The sequence below is a fragment of the Podarcis bocagei genome (assembly GCF_964188305.1).
Source record: "Podarcis bocagei genome assembly, chromosome: 10".
Classification (NCBI taxonomy): Eukaryota; Metazoa; Chordata; class Lepidosauria; order Squamata; family Lacertidae; genus Podarcis; species Podarcis bocagei.
Window position 1 is genome coordinate 68,300,109 of NC_138135.1, and position 19,044 is coordinate 68,319,152.

Genomic DNA, 19,044 nt, shown 5'->3' on the forward strand with positions numbered 1-19,044 from the left:
ATAGATATACAAGAATGCATGTTTAATTATTAAGATACAAGAATACAATCACAATAATAAAGTTATAAAATTTAAAATTAGGAAGTCAGGCACGGGTGGAGGGAAGACATAGGGTAAGACAAGAAGTAAGGAAGACATGACAAAATGTTGATACATAATGAAATGAAAAATGTGAATTTACAAGTATAATGTATATGTAATATTATGTAAGCATTTTGTACATGTATTGAAATACCAATAAATAAATAAATAAATAAATGGGCGAAAAATCACATGGCTTCCCCAAAAGAATCCTAGGATCTGTAGTTTACCGCTGCAGAGTTACAATTCCCAGTACCTTTAACAAACTTATCTGAGGAAGCCATGTGCTTAAAACCTGCATTAATTGTGTTTGAACCGTATGGTGTAAAGTGACCAAGGCTAAGACACATTTTCAAAATTCATTTGAATTTTGAAGCTCATACTTCATGAGCTAATTAAACATCCTTTTCTGTTTTATTAGTAACGGCATTTTTAGAGAGAGCTTTTTGAAGGTTCAAAAAACAATTCACTTACATCTTAATCATCCTTATAACAATCCCATAAAGTAGGTTGTAATCCACATTTTATGGTGGGGTGGAACCGAGATTTACCAGAAGTGTTAGCTATAGCCATCTGGGGACTTCATTCACGTTATTTGCAAAAACTGGAAATCTGTTAGGGGGCATTTCTCTGAACTATTCTGTTTTTCTCGGATGCCACACTCAGATCCGCAATAGGGCAACAACCAGCACACTATTGTATATGAATGAGGCACACATCTCTCCAACACTTATCCTATAATGAAATACAGCTCCCTCAGGAGAACCAAATGAGTAGAAATGTTTTGTTGCCACATTGCAAAGTCATGTCCAATTTGCTCTCCATTCTCGCCCTCTAGGTTTCCTTGAAGCCTACCTACTTTCCACAGCAGTACGTGTTTTCTCCCCTACACATTACCTTTCATTTCTCCCAGCTGAGCAGCATGTTGTGTTATTTTGCCAAGAGTTCCAAATTTCCCAGCCTTCTTTGAAATGAGTTCGGTGTACTCTCAAATACAACAAATGAAAACGGTTAACCCCACTCCAGAGAAGGATTGCATATGATTTCCAGTGCATTTACGGCTAAATACTCAGAGTAAACTGCAGGTTTTTTTGTCCTGCAAAGAAACAGACTGGATTGAATTGTTTAGATGTTTTAGAACTGAATTTCTTCTCACCCCCACCCACATCCACCTCAGGAAAGAAAAGCCCAACTCCATGAAGAAGAAAGAAAACCTGTTTCTTGCAGAGAAACATCTCATCATTCTTAAAGCAATGGTTTAAAGGAAATAAACGAGAAAACAAGGCACTCTTTTGGAACAGTTGCTTTTGGAATTGGGATTTTATTTCATTTCAGGTAAAATATTTCTAGAGCTGAACACCTTGTTTGGAATTGTGCCTATTTGTGTGTATGTGTGTTTTATTTATTTCATAGATTTTATAAACTGCTTTTCATCAGGGCAGTGTGCAATAATTGAACAACAGGCTAAGATCAATTAAAACCAGTTCCATACACTGCAACATTATTACACTAAAACAGCATAGTACAAAACAGCAGACCCCTAAGGTGGAATTAGTTAGTTCCTCCAAAGGCCTGGAAGAACTAGACAAGAGCAATGTCACTATCCACACCTACAAAGAGAGAGAATTCCAGAGTGTGGAAATATTCAGGGATGCAGGAGAGGATCTATTGTTTGATTATAGCCTTTCCAACTTGTGTTAACAAGTTGTACAATTTAGCAGAGCAGCATTCCCCTTTATAAACTTGCACAGCAGATGCGTTTGCTCAGGCTCGTGAAAGCCTCTAAAATAAATTTCCTTGGTAATTTCCCCTTTAGTCCCTCAAAAAAAGATAGACACGACACAGTCTTTTATAAAAGTATAAAAAGAGTTTACTCACTCACTCATTTTGTTCACAGATGGATTCCAAAAATAATATACACCTGGAAATTATCCCATAAAGAGATAGCTCCTGTGTCCTCTCTTGGCTGGAAGCATCTTAGGCTAAGCAGATGTTGCTTCTTCGATGAATGTAGTCAGAGAGAGATGGTGATCTCCGCTGAGGTATTTTCTTACCTGCACAGGTGAGGCCACACCCACCTCTGGTCACATGTAGAGGAAGTCTGTCCCAGCCTAGGAGGAAACAGGAAGTTCGGACTGGCTGGTCCAGACATCCCCTTTTTATGTCCACTCTAGGGATGTTGTACTTGACAGCTTTGTGTTTCACATCCCACACAGAGTTGGGATACACCATCTTGCATCCCAACATAACACATTCCAGCAAGACCCAGCAGTCTATCTCAGAGTCAAGGAAACTTCCCCTGCTCTGGAAGTTCTTAATGAAAAGCAACTACTTTCCATAAATCTGCTTTTCCATCCATGGAGGAAAACATTGATCTGTCGTCCTCCAGGAAGGAAAACAACTGGACTATACCGTAATTTTTAATCAATAAACTGTGGGGGGAGAGCGGTTTAAGCAGTTCCTCTCCACATGCAGCTTGTTTCTGGCTCGGGGAAGAAACCTTCCCAGGATGCTTTTCATTAAGCAAGAAGAAAAGCGCCACCAATATCTGTATTATGTCTAGTCTAAACCTAGCTCTACGCATGACATTGTGAATTCTTCCTGAACATACAGGAACTCACAAAACAAAACATATTTGTAACATGTGATGGTCTCATTTCTATTCCCCCTGCCTCAGCACAAAATGACTGTGGACATTCAGTGCTCGAAGACACATTAGTCCAGGCTGGGGTTCAAGCATGGATCCTGTGAGCCAGAGCCGTCTTTCCCATTGGTCTTAGTGGTTCGTTGTGCCAGGGCGCCAACCTCTCAGGGGTACCCTAGCAAGTGGGGGAGCTGTGCGGCTTTGCCGGCAGCCTCCCCTTTCCCTGCATGCATGCCAGCTGCGCCCCGCCAACTATATGGCTGGTGGGCATGCAGCTTCCTTCCCAAGCCTCCGCATCTGCTAAAAATGGCCCTGCTCCCGGTCGCTATCCTCCTCCTGCTTCCTGGCAAAAGGTGGCACACAACCTTCCTGGGCTGCCTTCCCGGGCTGGAGAGCATGTCCTCCAGCAGGTTTTCCTGCTTGACCGCCGCCACCATGCCAGGGATCAGGTGGGAGGAGGCAGAGGACATTTTCCACCGCTCCCTCCCTTGTTTTGGAGTTGCTGGGGCGGTGCCGGAGGGATCTCTGCACCACGGCGCTGGATATGCTTAAGACGGCCCTGCTGTGAGCATTAAAGCAACATAGATACCCCCCTCTTAGTTCTTGTCAAGACTCCTTCCCAACTTTTTATTATTATTATTTAAACTGAGGGTATTGTCTTTCATCTTGTAGACATGTTGGCTGCTTTTTGCCTGTGTTTCATCTGTTTCGGGGTATGTGTTTGGCATTGTGCCTGTCTGAGGGCATCACCAGCTTTTCTTCTGTGCAATGTTGTGGTGCCCACAAGTTTCTTAAGATTTCAAAATGTGCTCCAGAGTCCAAAATGGATTCTCTGCCTCTAAGGCATAGTGGATGTCTTGGAGTTGGGCAGTGCAAACCCACTGAGGGAATCACCAGCTGAGAGCCACCATTCTGGTTCTTCAGGATCTAGCCAGGTACTACACCAAGTAAATTTTGGTAACAATGAAGGAGGAGTCTTCCATGACACTGCAAGAGAACTGTGGGCAACTCTCAGGTTGCGCAGGCTAGAAGTGTGCGTTCATTTCTTAGGTGGGTGAAAAACCAAAATGTATGCAAAGATTTGTGCAAAAGACATTCATTTGTAAGGAAAACAAAAATGCAGAAGCAAATCGGATAAATGAATGAAAACCCTTTTATTACGTTTGTCCCAGTTGTGTCTCAAAGGATAAATTGGTCACACTGTTATTGCATTGCTTGGCGAATTGGAATATTCTCATATCCAGGGAACATTCTGTAGGGAACAAGTGGGCTGCTCTGAAAATATTGTGGCATGAGAACTGTCCAATCCTAAGTGCCGAGCGCTGGAAAGATTAAAGGATGCCTCCCCTTTTAGAATTGCTTATAAAATGGAAACCTTTGCCCTGCAACTCTGAAACTTGATAGTTCTGGTGCTTTTGAGCAGTAGTGCAACACTGATAATTATTTTTTATGAACCGCCCTGACATCTACAGATGAATCACAGTATACAAATGTTGTTGCTGTTGTTTGCTTGGCAAGTTCTGAAATTGCCCAAGCGGGCACGTTATATGACCCCTGGGAGCAGCAAAAGAACCAGACTGTACAATGGTGATGGGATAAAATCAGGCCATTGGCTTCCAGGTGGAAAAATCAAAATTAGAAACAGAACTGTTAGAACCCAATACTAAGAACTTGTCAAGAATGTATAACTTGCTGTTGAAATGGAATACACAAGATGAAACAGTGAAATCAGCCATGATAAAGTGGGCACAAGATATTGGTCATAACATTATGTTTGCTAACTGGGAACAGTTGTGGACCACCGGTATGAAATTTACGGCATGTAATGCCTTAAAGGAAAATATTATGAAAATGATTTATAGGTGGTACATGACCCCAGTCAAGCTAGCAAAAATCTACCACTTGTCTGATAATAAATGTTGGAAATGTAAAGAAACTGAAGGTACTTTTTTTCACCTTTGGTGGACATGCCCAAGGATTAAGGCTTTCTGGGAAATGATATATAATGAAATGAAAAAGGTATTTAAATATACCTTCCTTAAGAAACCAGAGGCCTTTCTCCTGGACACTGTTGGCCAATTGGTGCCAAAGAAAGACAGAACATTCTTTATGTATGCTACAACAGCAGCAAGAATACTCATCGCAAAGTATTGGAAGACACAAGATCTACCTACCTTGGAAGAATGGCAGATGAAGGTGATAGACTATATGGGACTGGCAGAAATGACTGGCAGAATCCAAGACCAGGGAAAAGAGACGGCGGAAGAAGATTGGAAGAAATTTAAGAACTATCTTAAGAAACATTGTAAAATCAATGAGTGTTAAAATGATGCGACTTTAGAAATTAAGTGGTTTACAGCTGTAAAGATTAAGTTAAAAGAAAAGAAAGGTTAACAATTAGATAAAATTAAGGGTGAGGATTTGCTGAACTGAATATTTGAAATTGGAATGCAGAAAGGGGAGGTATGAGGAGGTCGGTGAAGTAAGTTCTTAAGAAAATAAGGATTTGAAATTATACTTGTTTTTTCTTGTTTGTGTTTGTTTGTATTGTTGTGTTTGATTATATAATTTGTGAAACTTTAATAAATATTTTATTAAAAAAAAGAAAAAGAAAAAATAAAATAAAATCAGGCCAAATCTTTATTGACAGCAGCAGGCAGGGGAAGGGTTGGCATGGCATTGGGTCCCAGGATCAGTTCATCATTCCACAAACCCCATGTTGATGGAATAGATCCATTGAGTTTGGATCTCTCCAAACCTGTACACCAGGAGTCGGCCAGTGTTGAAACTTGCTGTGGTGCAAGCCAAGCAAACAAAGTCTCAGCAGAGGACCAGGGTGCAGATTCCAACCAGGCAGATACCGAACCCATGCTTGGGTTTTGCCGTGGTTAATCTTCCCCTCAGGCCCCTTTTGGGGGGCCCTATACTATGGTGATCCTGCCCAATGCCATTTCCGCCGTCATGCAAGCAATGTTGTTCCACCTAACAAAGGAAAGCCATAATTTCACTGAGGGGAAGGCAAAACAAACAAACAAACAAAAATCCAACCAAGTGCCAATCAGGTGAGAGAAAAAAGGTCCTTTCCAGTAGTGTCAACCAGCACCCCAAAATTGCTCAGTGAAGGTTTTAACTCGAGGCTGGGCAGACAGGAAGCTCTCAAAGCAAAATGGCTGTGAGCTCCAGGGGAAGCAGCCTAATATAGGCTTTCCCCTCCCCTCTACGGCAAGGGCAAATGGGACAGCTCTTTTCCCATGAGCCCATCACACAGAGAAGATACTGGGCAAAACCTTGCACAGCATTTTGCTGCAATCTATGGGACATGGCGCCGTTGGCCAAAGGCGTCCCATGCTTATTGGGCATGGAACGGGGCTGATCAGAAGATAGGCTGGGTTTGTGTCACGTAAACACATGTATGCACGTGTATCTGTATGTACTTTTGTACAATATACAGTGGTACCTCGGGTTACATACGCTTCAGGTTACATACACTTCAGGTTACAGACTCCGCTAACCCAGAAATAGTACCTCGGGTTAAGAACTTTGCTTCAGGATGAGAACAGAAATTGTGCTCCGGCGGTGCGGCAGCAGCAGGAGGCCCCATTAGCTAAAGTGGTGCTTCAGGTTAAGAACAGTTTCAGGTTCAGAACGGACCTCCAGAACGAATTAAGTACTTAAGCCGAGGTACCACTGTATAGAGGGACTAGGGGCAGAGAGAAAAGGACTATCATGCAACTCAAAGCTAAAAACTTGGAGCCAGCTCTGCCCACAGTATAATCATATTTGAAGACAGCAGTGCTTTCCCCCTCAGGTCCTCCCGCCTCACCACTTTGATTTGGTTCCTGCTTCCACTTTCTCACTGTTGGATCTCATGCCCTGTCTCATAGCTAATCGAGGAATAAAGCCACCCAGCGATTCATCTCCAAAACCATCCTTTTTCAAAAAGTGCTGCATATATAGGATTTGGACCTGTAAAGTGCTGAGCCTTCGGTCTTCTGCAGAGGCACGCTGGCATTCGTCACCAATAATTAGTCACACTGACTTTGATGGGATTGTTGCTCGCATTTCAAGCGAGTGCGCGTTCCAACAGGTCAATAGATCAAGCTAGACTGCTGAACACAGTAACAACCAGTGTCGGGCTCCTACTACTTTCCGAGAGGTCGATATTTATCTCAGATTTCCCTTAGTGTTAGCTAGTTCGATTTTTATTACAGCGTCCATCTTCATAGAGTTTTCTGTTTGCGACATCTCCAGTGGCAAGTTTTGAGAGCAGGCATGATAGACTTGGCACAAAGAGCATTGCAACAAATGAACCGACCAATGTTAATTGGTAAAACAAAAGTCAAAATACCAAAAAGTGGGAGCTTTCTAGTTACACAGAGTTCCTTTGGCTGCTTTTCTTACTGAAGCCTTTTCTGATGTATGTTTAAAGAACACCCAGTTTACTAGGCTATTATTATTATTATTATTATTATTATTATTATTATTATTATTATTACTACTACTACTACTACTACTACTACTATATTTATACCCTGACCATCTGACTGGGTTTCCCCAGCCATTCAAAACCAACCTAGGCACATTTTGTAAAGGCGTGTGTGCATGAACACACATGTTAATACTTACTTTCAGTGGTGTGAATTTTCAGGGCTGTAAAGTAAATTTTGGGAGAATTTTTGGTGTGCGGTCAGTGGACTAGGGGGACTATGCTAGTCCCCTAAATGTTCCTGGTAAATTAGAGCATTGTAGTAAAGGTAAAGGACCCCTGGACAGTTAAGTCCAGTCTAAGGCAACTTTGGGGTTGTGGAGCTCATCTCACTTTTCAGGCCAAGGGAGCCGGCGTTTGTCCGCAGACAGCTTTCCAAGTCATGTAGCCAGCATGACTAAACCACTTCTGGCACAACGGGACACCGTGAGGGAAACCAGAGTGCATGGAAATGCTGTTTACCTTCTACTCGCACTGGCATGCTTTCGAACTGGTAGGTTGGCAGGAGCTGGGACAGAGTAACGGGAGCTCACTCTGTTGTGGGGATTCGAACCACCAACCTTCTGACTGGCAAGCCCAAGAGACTCAGTGGTTTAGACCACAGCACCACCCACGTCCCTGTATTATAGTATTATAATACAGCTCAGTGGACTAGAGGGACTAGGCCAGTTCCCTAAATGTTCCCAGTAAATTAGAGTATTATAGTAGTATAATGTTGTTGTTGTTGTTGTTGTTTAGTCGTTTAGTCGTGTCCGACTCTTCGTGACCCCATGGACCAGAGCACGCCAGGCACTCCTGTCTTCCACTGCCTCCCGCAGTTTGGTCAAACTCATGTTGGTAGCTTCGAGAACACTATCCAACCATCTCGTCCTCTGTCGTCCCCTTCTTGTGCCCTCCATCTTTCCCAACATCAGGGTCTTTTCCAGGGAGTCTTCTCTTCTCATGAGGTGGCCAAAGTATTGGAGCCTCAGCTTCACAATCTGTCCTTCCAGTGAGCACTCAGGGCTGATTTCCTTAAGAATGGATAGGTTTGATCTTCTTGCAGTCCATGGGACTCTCAAGAGTCTCCTCCAGCACCATAATTCAAAAGCATCAATTCTTTGGCGATCAGCCTTCTTTATGGTCCAGCTCTCACTTCCATACATCGCTACTGGGAAAACCATAACTTTTACTATACAGACCTTTGTTGGCAAGGTGATGTCTCTACTTTTTAAGATGCTGTCTAGGTTTGTCATTGCTTTTCTCCCAAGTAGTATAATACTCCTTCCCAAAGCCTAGGAAGCTTCTGTCCACTTAGGGAGGGAGACACAATGTTCCAAGGGGGTCCAAGAGCCCTCCCACCACCTTCCCAAAGCCCACCTGGCTTTGGGAAGAAGGCAGGATTGCTCTAACATCCTGTCAGAGCCCTTGAGCCTCCTTCCTAATGCCCAAGGAAGCTTCTGCCTGTCTTAGGAAGGGAGGCATAATGCTCACATGTTACTCCCACTCCCAGTGACCCCACTGCTTATTTTGGCGTGAGCCCTTGGTTTGGATAGCAAAGGGGCACCCATGCCCTCAGCCTCAGCTGGCGTGTAGCTCCAGTCCCACTTGTACAGAAATAGTTGTGCTATGGGTATCCACGCGTGGTCGCACTCCGTCTTGATTACGCTAATGTGCTCTGTAGGAAACTGCCCCTGAAGACTATTCAGAACTTCAATTGATTCAGAATCCAGCAGCCAAACTTTTTTTTCTTTTCCAAAGCTTAATTCTGATATACATAGCTTATGTTATATATCATTAATCAACCACTAAATACATTAAATATTAAATATCACTACCAAGTGTTGAGGAAACTATTAGGAGGAAACATGATGTTAATCGTTCTTTTATTAGTTGAAAAGTTTGAGTTAGATCTTAAAATTTTCCCGCATGACCATTAAGAGCACTAAACAACGGTACTAAAAATTCTCTACATAATACCAGTAATGCCAAAAGGCAATTATAAATAACTAAATGCTAAAATATCCCGGCAGTAAAATTGTTGACTGGCACTGAGCTTGTATTAAAACATCCTCATAAGTCATCCCCCCCCTATAATTCATAGTTGCAGTTTTGGACTAGCAGCCGGGGTATATAACATATCTTTCAACAAGGGCACACAAGATGACTTACAAAACAATGAGTTGCAAAATGATAGCCTATAATTTAGTGTGCATGATAGCAAAGGGGCATGATACCAAATGAGAGGGTTATGGGCGCTACATGGGACAGTTTTATTTGTCAGGAGCTCGTCCTACTCTCGAGTAGGACCTTGGCAGAGACACATGCCCGACTGGCATGTTCCCTTCCTCCTGGTCTATCGTTCGGGAGCTTCATAAGCTTTCTTCAGCCCGAACATCACAGGGACCGATGCCAACAGACACCGGCACACTTAAGGATCCGCAGAGTCTTCGCGGCTTGTGTAACAGACCTCAGCAACTCAGCATTTTGGCTAATCTACTTTATTTACATATAAACACACACGGAGCACTGCAACATGGCTCCCTCTCTCTCTAGCATCAGACAGCAAAGAGAAAAAGGACAAAGGACAATAGTCCCACTTCATGGAACACAGTAACACAAACATCCTGTCTTCATCACTTCCCACTCTGTGGAGTCAAAACATATACCGTCATGTGATAGATAACAATCCCATGACTGCAATCACGGAGCCAGGAATTCTAACACTATTAAGGGGGGGTGCAGATGGAAGTTGTCCCTCCCCACGCCCCCTTCTTGAGTCAATGAAAGGGATTTGCTAGCTCCTCTCTCTTTCTAAAGCAGCTAGGTGCTGCTCTCCTACGAGCCTGCGCACTTTCTAAGATGTTTACTGAAGGCCATGGACTCTGTACTGCTACCCTAAGAAGGAGGCTGTGACAGAGACAGGGCCTTTTCAGTGTTGGCACCAGTGCTTTTTTTCTATTAAAAAATGTTTAGGGGTACTCTCATTTTGACCCAAGAAAATCACCATTTTATAGTCCAAATCAGGGGGAATAAATACAGTAAATGGACAAAAGTACAAAGATTCACAACATGTTTAGGGGTATGTGTACCCCTGTGTACCCCTCCCCAGAAAAAAAACACTGGTTGGCACACAGCTATTGAATACTTGAACCAAATAAACTCGTTTGTTGCCAGGCGCGGCAACTATAGGGGGTGGAAGGGGCTTCGGCACCCTCAATATTTGTGGGCAGGGGGCCAAGACACCCCACACACAGACATATTGAGGGGGCCGAAACAGATCAGCCTCCCACCTGCAAACACGCCCTCCCCATCCCCCACCACTGATGGGAGGGCACTGGTGTGCCAGGCAGAGGCATAGAGGGTGGTCTTTATACTCTGTGCCCTCCAACCCCTGCTGTCACCAGGGTGCAATGGGGATCTTTGCATATGACATACATATGACATCACACAACGTAGGGTCCCCTAAATTGGGGGGCAAGTCGGTGCCCCTGTTTGGTGCCCGCTCTGCTAACATTAGGTGCCACGTTAAGGCAGTTTTATCCCCCCAAGCTTTAAATGGATTGTATATTTCAGTCTTGCCTCTGCTGATTTACTGCAATTGGATCTGCTTGTTGTTGTTTTTCAAATCGTAGAATTTAAAGGTTATCTTGGAAGGTGGGCTGTAATTTTATTAAATTCAACAATAGAAAAGAGTTTCTATGATGCAGCCTGGATCTGTACCATCCCGTGGCGTACGTTCTCCTCCAAACTTATTTTTAAACAAAGAAACCTAAGCACAATACTTCTGCAATTTCTGACTTTGCACTCCCATCCTTTAGAGAAAACAGATCATGGTTACTCACCTTTCGAAAAACCAATAATAATGTTTGTGTGTGCGGGGGTGTGATATATTTAATGTGAAGTCACAAGCAAAACCAAATATGTTGGAGACCTGAAGGGAATTTCAAAACAAAACAAAACACACAGAGAATGGATCCTTTTAAGTCTCTGAGAAGAAACAGCCTAGTGCTTCAGAGATAAAGACACATCAGAACTCTAAAGTGATCAAGAGTAAATTTTATTAAAATGTCAAAACTCTGTGAGCATTTCTGCTTTGAAACCAAATGCACTGTTTTTCAGAAAATTAGCTGCATAAATAGTTCTATATCCCAAGTCCCTTGCAATCCAATCGGTAATGGGAAATAGACATTGCTCAGTGGTAGAACCAATACTTTGAATGCAGAATATCCCAGGTTCAGTCTTCAGGTAGGGCTGAGAAACTTAAAAATGGAAAGCTTAATGCTGGAGGTCAACAAAAGAGGTTTAAAGACTGTCTCAAGGCAAATCTTTAAAAATGTAGTATAAACACTGACAACTGGGAAACAATGGGCTCCAGTTGGAGAACAGCCTTTACCAAAGGTGTCATGGGCTTTGAAGACACTTGAACTCAGGACGCAAGGGAGAAACGTGCTAAGAGGAAGGCACGTTTGGCAAATCCACACCGTCATCAACTCCCACCCGGAAACCAATGTCCCCACTGTGGAAGGACGTGTGGATCCAGAATTGGCCTCCACAGTCACTTACGGACTCATCGTTAAAGCCATGTTTATGAAAGACAATCTTACTCGGCTGCTAGTGATTGCCAAAGAAGAAGAAGAAGTAGTAGTAGAGAAATACTCTTGTCTGGAAAGTCAGGAAATCCTGAGTAATCTGATGACAGATGGTCTGACTTGGTATAAGGCAGCTTTTTATCTTCTGCATCCAATTTACCCTCCTGTATAATTGTGTTTCCAAGCACAATTCAAAATGTTGGTGCCGAACTTTAAAGCCCTGAACAGCCTAACCCCAGTATACCTGAAGGAGTGTCTCCATCCCCATCACTTAGCCCGGACTCTGAGATCCAGCTCTGATGGCCTTCTGGCAGTTTCCTCATTGTGAAAAATGAAGTTACGGGGAACCAAGCAGAGGGCCTTCTCGGTAGTGGCACCCACCCTATGGAATGCCCTCCCATCAGATGTCAAGGAGATAAGTATAACTATATAACCTTTAGAAGACATCTGAAGGCAAAAAATGTTTAAGATAACCTTTTCTAAAATACCCGAAGCCTTCCTTTAAGGAATTCTAGGTGCCAAAATCCCAAGGTAGCAGAAAAGACTATTTATATATGTGACCATGGCTGTGCGGATGTTACTGGCCCAGAGATGGAAAGAAGATAAAGTTCCTACCAGAGAAGAATGGCAGATCAAATTGATGGACTATGCTGAAATGGCTAAAATGACCAGAAGAATCAGAAATCAGGAAGACCAAAATTTCAATAAGGAATGGGGAAATTTTATAACCTATCTTAAAAACCATTGTAAACAGTTAAAATCATTAGTGGGGTTGGAATATCACTTGGAGTTTAATGGTGAATTTTGGACACAATTGAGATGTAAAAGATTTGGATTATCATAAAAGATGCAGGAGGAAGGATTAACAATAGGACCCACAAAGGGGAGGAGGGAAATCCAGGAGATTCTTTGGAATCTTGTTTCTATGTTGTACATTTGATATGTGAATATCAAGTTTTAATCTGAAAAACCAAATAAAAAATGTAAAAAACAAAACAAAACAAAATAAATAGAAGACACCTGAAGGCAGTCTTCTAAAGGGACTTTTTTTAACGTTTGCTGTTTTGTTATGCTTTTATATTTATCGGAAGCCACCCAGAGTGCCTAGGGCAACTCAGTCAGATGGTCGGGATACAAATAATAAAATTATTATTATTATTATTATTATTATTATTATTATTATTATTATTGCCAACAGCTGGTTATGAAACATGAGAAAGTACAGCCCTGACTCTGTGACTATATACAGTGGTACCTCGGGTTACAGATGCTTCAGGTTACAGATGTTTCAGGTTACAGACTACACTAAGCCAGAAATAGTATCTCGGGTTAAGAACTTTGCTTCAGGGTGAGAACAAAACGCGCGCTTGCGGCAGCGGGAGGCCCCATTAGCTAAAGTGGTGCTTCAGGTTAAGAACAGTTTCAGGTTAAGAACAGACCTCCAGAATGAATTAAGTTCTTAACCCGAGGTACCACTGTAATCTGAGTTGCAATATTTTATGACACAAGTCTATCAACTTTTCATAAGGCTAAAGTTGAGCATTATGATCTATTCCTTTGCTATCTTGTCTCAGAATTTGGGTGAGTGTTTTTTGGTTGTTGTTTTTTAAATATGTCACTCTGCAGTGTATATTTGTCACTTCCTGTTATCCCACCTCCTGCACTAAGCTTCTAATCAAAATCTCTTTCAGGAATTGATTGTCATGATAATCCCCTGGCAGTAAAACTGCTGGCATTGAATTGCTGTGACTGCCTTATTCACTGAGTTAACGTTACTCTCCGGAGGCTTGGTTCACATACTACAAGGGAGCTGAGACCATTTAGTCAATGAGGGAAGCCATTGGGAGCCCTGTGAGGAACAGAATTGTTCTGCCTATAGGAGACGTTCTCTTTCAAGTGACAGAAAATCTCCATTTTACTCTCCTCCTACAATTCATTCTCCCTTGGGCATCTGAAATTTTAATTCCACCCTGTTATCCTAGACTAAACCAGCCCTCTGAATGGGCATCACAACAGAAGGGATTTGGGAATGTAGCTTATTTTGAAACCACGGTTGATGAATGGGGATCAATTGGCTAAAACAACTCTCAGAAGATAGCGAAAGTAGAGAAGCCGTTCTTTTGTCCTGGCAGAATAGGAACAGTCATTACATGTTTGTCACTTTTTGCTGCGTGTGATATTCTCCAAAGGCGTTCAAAGGGATTAGGCAAGACCCTGATTTAATGGTTGATAGGGAAATTAACGGCTCTTACGCAGTGCTGTTTTTCTAGAAAAAAAGGTGCTCAACACAAACTTCTCCCTCGTTCTCATTGAATGGCAATGGCACCCACCTGAGAAATCGGGTCCTCCTTTAAAGAGGGCACATATTGTGATGAGACCTAGAAACTGACACCCTGTGTTGTGGGTGGGTACAATTGGTCAGCCACAACACCTGATTGGCAGGTCCCTTGTAGCTGAGTGCAATCTGTCCAATGGGATGCAGTCCAAACGGTTCGAGGGACCTATATATACTCATCCACGTGACCCAGAGCTTCCTCTTTCGGCGTGTGCATTCAGAACACCCGCCCACCTCTCCCTGCTTTTAGGGCTTTGCGTTTGACCTTGCTATGCTGTCGTGTGTCATCTGTCATTGGGACAGGGGCACGGCAGGAATTTTCCCCACTTGGCTGTTTGGCTGTTGCCATTTGGGTTTCGCCTGCCGTGTGCCAAATCGTCACAACTTGTAAGGTTGCGGATAGGCTCTGGTTCAGGTGATATGGGTGGGAGAACGCTCTCGCCATCCCTATGTGAAGGGTATTCCGTTGAAGGAATCCAGGGACTCAACTGGTTTGGTCAACCCCTGAGAGGGGGTTGTGCCCGTGCCTGAGTCCAGGGGGACATTTGGGTGGCGAAGATAGCCTGTTCCTGGCTTTCCACTCATCCAGGTGTTCACCCTTGGCTGACCTATGCTGGAACCCTGGGTCAGCGCTGCCTGCAAGAGTGCAGGGATCTAGTCAAACCAGAGCCGATGCAACCATTCACTTTCTGTAATCAATGAAGTTGTGGCCTGAATTCTTCCAAAAACCAAAACCAAAATTTGAGTCAAGTGTGAATTTATTTAGGGGGGAGGTTTCTGGGTCTGAACACGCAAATGCCAAAGCTGAGCTCCCTTGAGCCCCGGCTGAAAAAGGGGCCTCCTTTTTTTCTACTCCACTTCCAATGACTAGATATCTTGATAGGATCAGAAGGCTGAGAGTGATTTTTCTTTTCTTTTCAGAAACATATAATTTCCAGATTTGCACCATTGCTACGCAGGCCACTCCACTGCCCGTAGGATGCCATTTTATTATAGGCTGTTTGCACCTGTCAACTTGTTCCATTTCCCATCTGTAAGAATATAAGAAGTGGGTTGCTGGATCAGATCAGCCATCTATCTCCTCCAGTTGTCTGCTTCCAACAGTGGCTAGCCAGATGCCTTCAGGAAGCCTATAAAGAAGATATGAAGGCAATAAAATCTTCTTATGTCGTGTTGGCATTTTATCCAATGCCAGGGCAGCTGTAGCACTGACAGCCACTGCACTTGTGAAGAAAAATGACGCTGCCTTATACTGCGTCAAACCATCATCCAACTAGAGGAAGTAGCAACAACCTTCCATGGATCAGAAAAGAGGTTTCTTTGAGATCCTACCTGGAAATTCCAGAGATGGAATTTAGACCATGTGCTGGACCACTGAGTTATGACCCATCCCAGTATTGTTAAGGAATACAAAGCAATGTGAAAAAGATTTGTTGAAGACCATCCAAGTGTCCCCATTTTCCAGGGACAGTCCTGGATTTCTGATTTGATACCCTGCCCATCTGGCTGGGCTTCCCCAGCCACTCTGTATGCATGTATCTCCAGCAAACTCCCAGGTAAGCCAAGCTCACATGCAGGAAACTATTTGTGGGCACTCTCCCAGTTTCCCTATTTTCCAGGAACAGTCCCAGAATTATGGTGGGTTTTTTACTTTTTTTATTAGCAATATACATATTACATATACAAAAAGAAAAAAGAGAGCAATTGTTACAAAGAAAAAAGAACAAATAACCTTGACATAACCTACAATCAATCTAACCTATAGACAAAAAGAAAAGAAGAAGAAGAAAAACAGTCTCGTATATACATCTTTTTAAAGAATACAAGCTGTCCTTACTCCTATTAGTAGCCCATTCTGGAAGGTCTCATATCCTTCCCCTCTCTTCTATTTTTTGGGGATCTCCTTTTATGACTTCAGGCTTGATTCCCTGATTTGTATCTTGACTTCCCTCTAACCCTATATGGTTCCTGCTATCTCATATCTCGGTTGTCTGTATTCAGTTTGTACTGTAAATATGTGGAGAAACATTCTAATTTCCTGTGGAACTTTTAGTCTACACTAAGCCTAGCATAGTCCTGGGAACCACCTTTTTTCATATACATTCTCTCCTGGTTCTCTCATTTGAATGCTTTCTTCTTAACTCTGTAATTTTAGCCAACCCAAGATATTCACATAGCTTTAAGAGCCATTATTCTTTTGTTGGGCGTTGTATTGCTTTCCCAATATTTTGCAGTCACAATCCTAGTGGCCGTGATTGTGTGCAGAAAGACTCTTCTATTGTCCTTTGGATAGTCCCAGAATTATGAAAGCCATTCTGGCTTCTGATTTGATCTTGGAATGTCCCTGTTTCTCCTGTCAGTGCCACTGCCCTTAAGTCCGAGGATGAGCAGGAGCCGGCGTTTGCCCTGAGCGATGGTGGCGGCAGCAGCAGAAGTTGTGCCTGCAAGAGAGCACCCCATTGCCTCTCCATGGCCGCTGCTGCCGGCCTTCTCCCTTGGGCAGCTCATAGCGGCTGCTGGAGAGAGGACAAGGAGGAGAAAAGGCTACTCCAGTGCCAAGGCCCAGCTTCACAGGACGCACCAGCTCTGAGGTGCAGGCAGAGAGCAGAGTGGTGGGAACGCTCTGTGGGGGGCAGTGGCGTAGCGTGGGGGGTGCAGGGGGGCTGGCCGCACCGGGCACAACATCTGGGGGTTAGGGTTAGGGTGCGCAAATCCACTGGTTAGGGGGTCAAATCCACGGGTTAGGGGGCGCAAATTACTTGCCTTGCCCCGGGTGCTGACAACCCACGCTACGCCACTGGTGGGGGGGGGACACAATAAAATGGGGATTCAAGGAGGGTCAGTTGGGAGGAGTGAGAAATGTCATACCCTCCAACATTTTTCCAATGAAGATAGGGACGCCCCGAGCTGGCTACAGTGATCCATGCGACGGTCACCTCCAGGCTTGACTACTGTAATTTGCTCTACGCGGGGCTGCCCTCGAAGCTGACCCAGAAACTCCAGCGGGTGCAGAATGCTGCAGCGAGGCTCCTCACGGAGCATATTCACCCAGTGCTTTTCCAGCTGCACTGGCTCCCAGTGGAGTACAGGGTCAGATTTAAGGTGCTGGTTTTCACCTTTAAAGCCCATCATAGCCTAGGACCCTCGTACCTATGGGTCCGCCTCTCCCGGTATGCCCCACAGAGGACCTTAAGGTCCATAAATAGCAACACCCTAGAGGTCCCGGGCCCTAAGGAAGTCAGATTAGCCTCAACCAGAGCCAGGGCCTTTTCAACACTGGCTCCGGCCTGGTGGAACGCTCTGTCTCATGAGACCAGGGCCCTGCGGGATCTGATTTCTTTCCGCAGGGCCTGCAAGACAGAATTGTTCTGCCTGGCCTTCGGCTTGGAATCAATTTGATTCCCTTCCCCTCTTCTTTTTTCCTTTCTCCTCCTGTGATGGAACTCCCATTTGGGGACTTCTCTGGCTTTTTTTCTGGCCCATGTAGGACCAGTTTGGAAAGTTATCTTGGTGAAGACTTGACGTTTTTATCCCCAAAAAAGTTTTTGATTTGAGTTTCCATTGAAATGAGGTTGCAGTTTAATGTTTTAATGTTGTATTTTAATCTTGTTTTTAAGTTGCATTTCAATCAATTTGTATTGGGTGTTAGCCGCCCTGAGCCTGGTCTTGGCTGGGGAGGGTAGAGTATAAATAAAATTTATTATTATTATTATTATTATTATTATTATTATTATTATTCCATAGTGATAATTTTACTATTTACACCCGACACATCTTACTGAGCTGCCACAGCCAATCTGGGCAGCTTCCAGCTTTTATAAAAACATGATACAACATTAAACATTTTTTGTAAAAAGCCCTTCCCTATACAGGATTGCCTTCAGACAGCTCGGGGGTTGGATAACTCCATACCCTCCAACATTTCTCCAGTGAAAATAGGGACATTCTAAGGGAAAGTGGGACATTCCGGGATCCAGTGCTTTTTTCTAAAAAAATTTTTATGGGTACTCTCGTTTTCGTAGTCATATTGAAATACTGCCCCTCAATGAGGCCAAACTTAGATTCACAAAATGTTTTGTTGTTGTTTAGTTGTCGTAGTTGTGTTGACGCTCCATGACCCCATGAACCAGAGCATGCCTTGGAAACTCACACTTTCTTCTCAAAGCTTCTCCCTTTCTATATCCATGGAGTTTTCCTGGCAAAATACTGGAGTGGTTTGCCAGTTCCTTCTCCAAGTGGATCACATTTAGTCTAAACTCTCGGCTATGACCTGTCCGTCTTGGATGGCTCTGCACGGCATAGCTCACAGTTTCTTGGAGTTATTCAAGCCCCTTCACTACGACAAGGCAGTGATCCATGAAGGGGACAAAATGTTTAGGGGGACGCATACCCCTGCATCCCCCCAGAAAAAAAGCACTGCCAGGGTCAAATCAGAAACCAGGACGGCTTCTCTAAATCAGGGACGTCCCTGGAAAATAGGGACACTTGGAGGGTCTGAAATGTCTCTATTTTCACTGGAGGGTATATTTGTGTGAAGAGATGCCTACGTCAAGACAGTCTAGATGTAAATACCCCAGTTTCCATTATGACACAGATGCAAAACAAGTACTGCAATTGGATTTGGCTCATTCTATTTGCTTATAGACAAGCCATGTGGTAGCTTGCATGAAGCAAGGTTCTCACATAAGGGCCACTATATTATCACTCATTCTGCTGTTTACCTTAGCCTTACTATGTGAAGTTTATTCATATTCAAATGATAAATAGATCTTATTGGGCTTTGGAACAGCTATTTATCAGGTTTTAAAACAAAACAAAATACCCAGGGTGTGTGGGTGGGTGTTTTAATGAAAATCTTTCCAATGTGCTGAGGTTTTGAAAATTAATCATGCCTTTGGGGTCAAATCTTCAGTTCCGATACGCACAC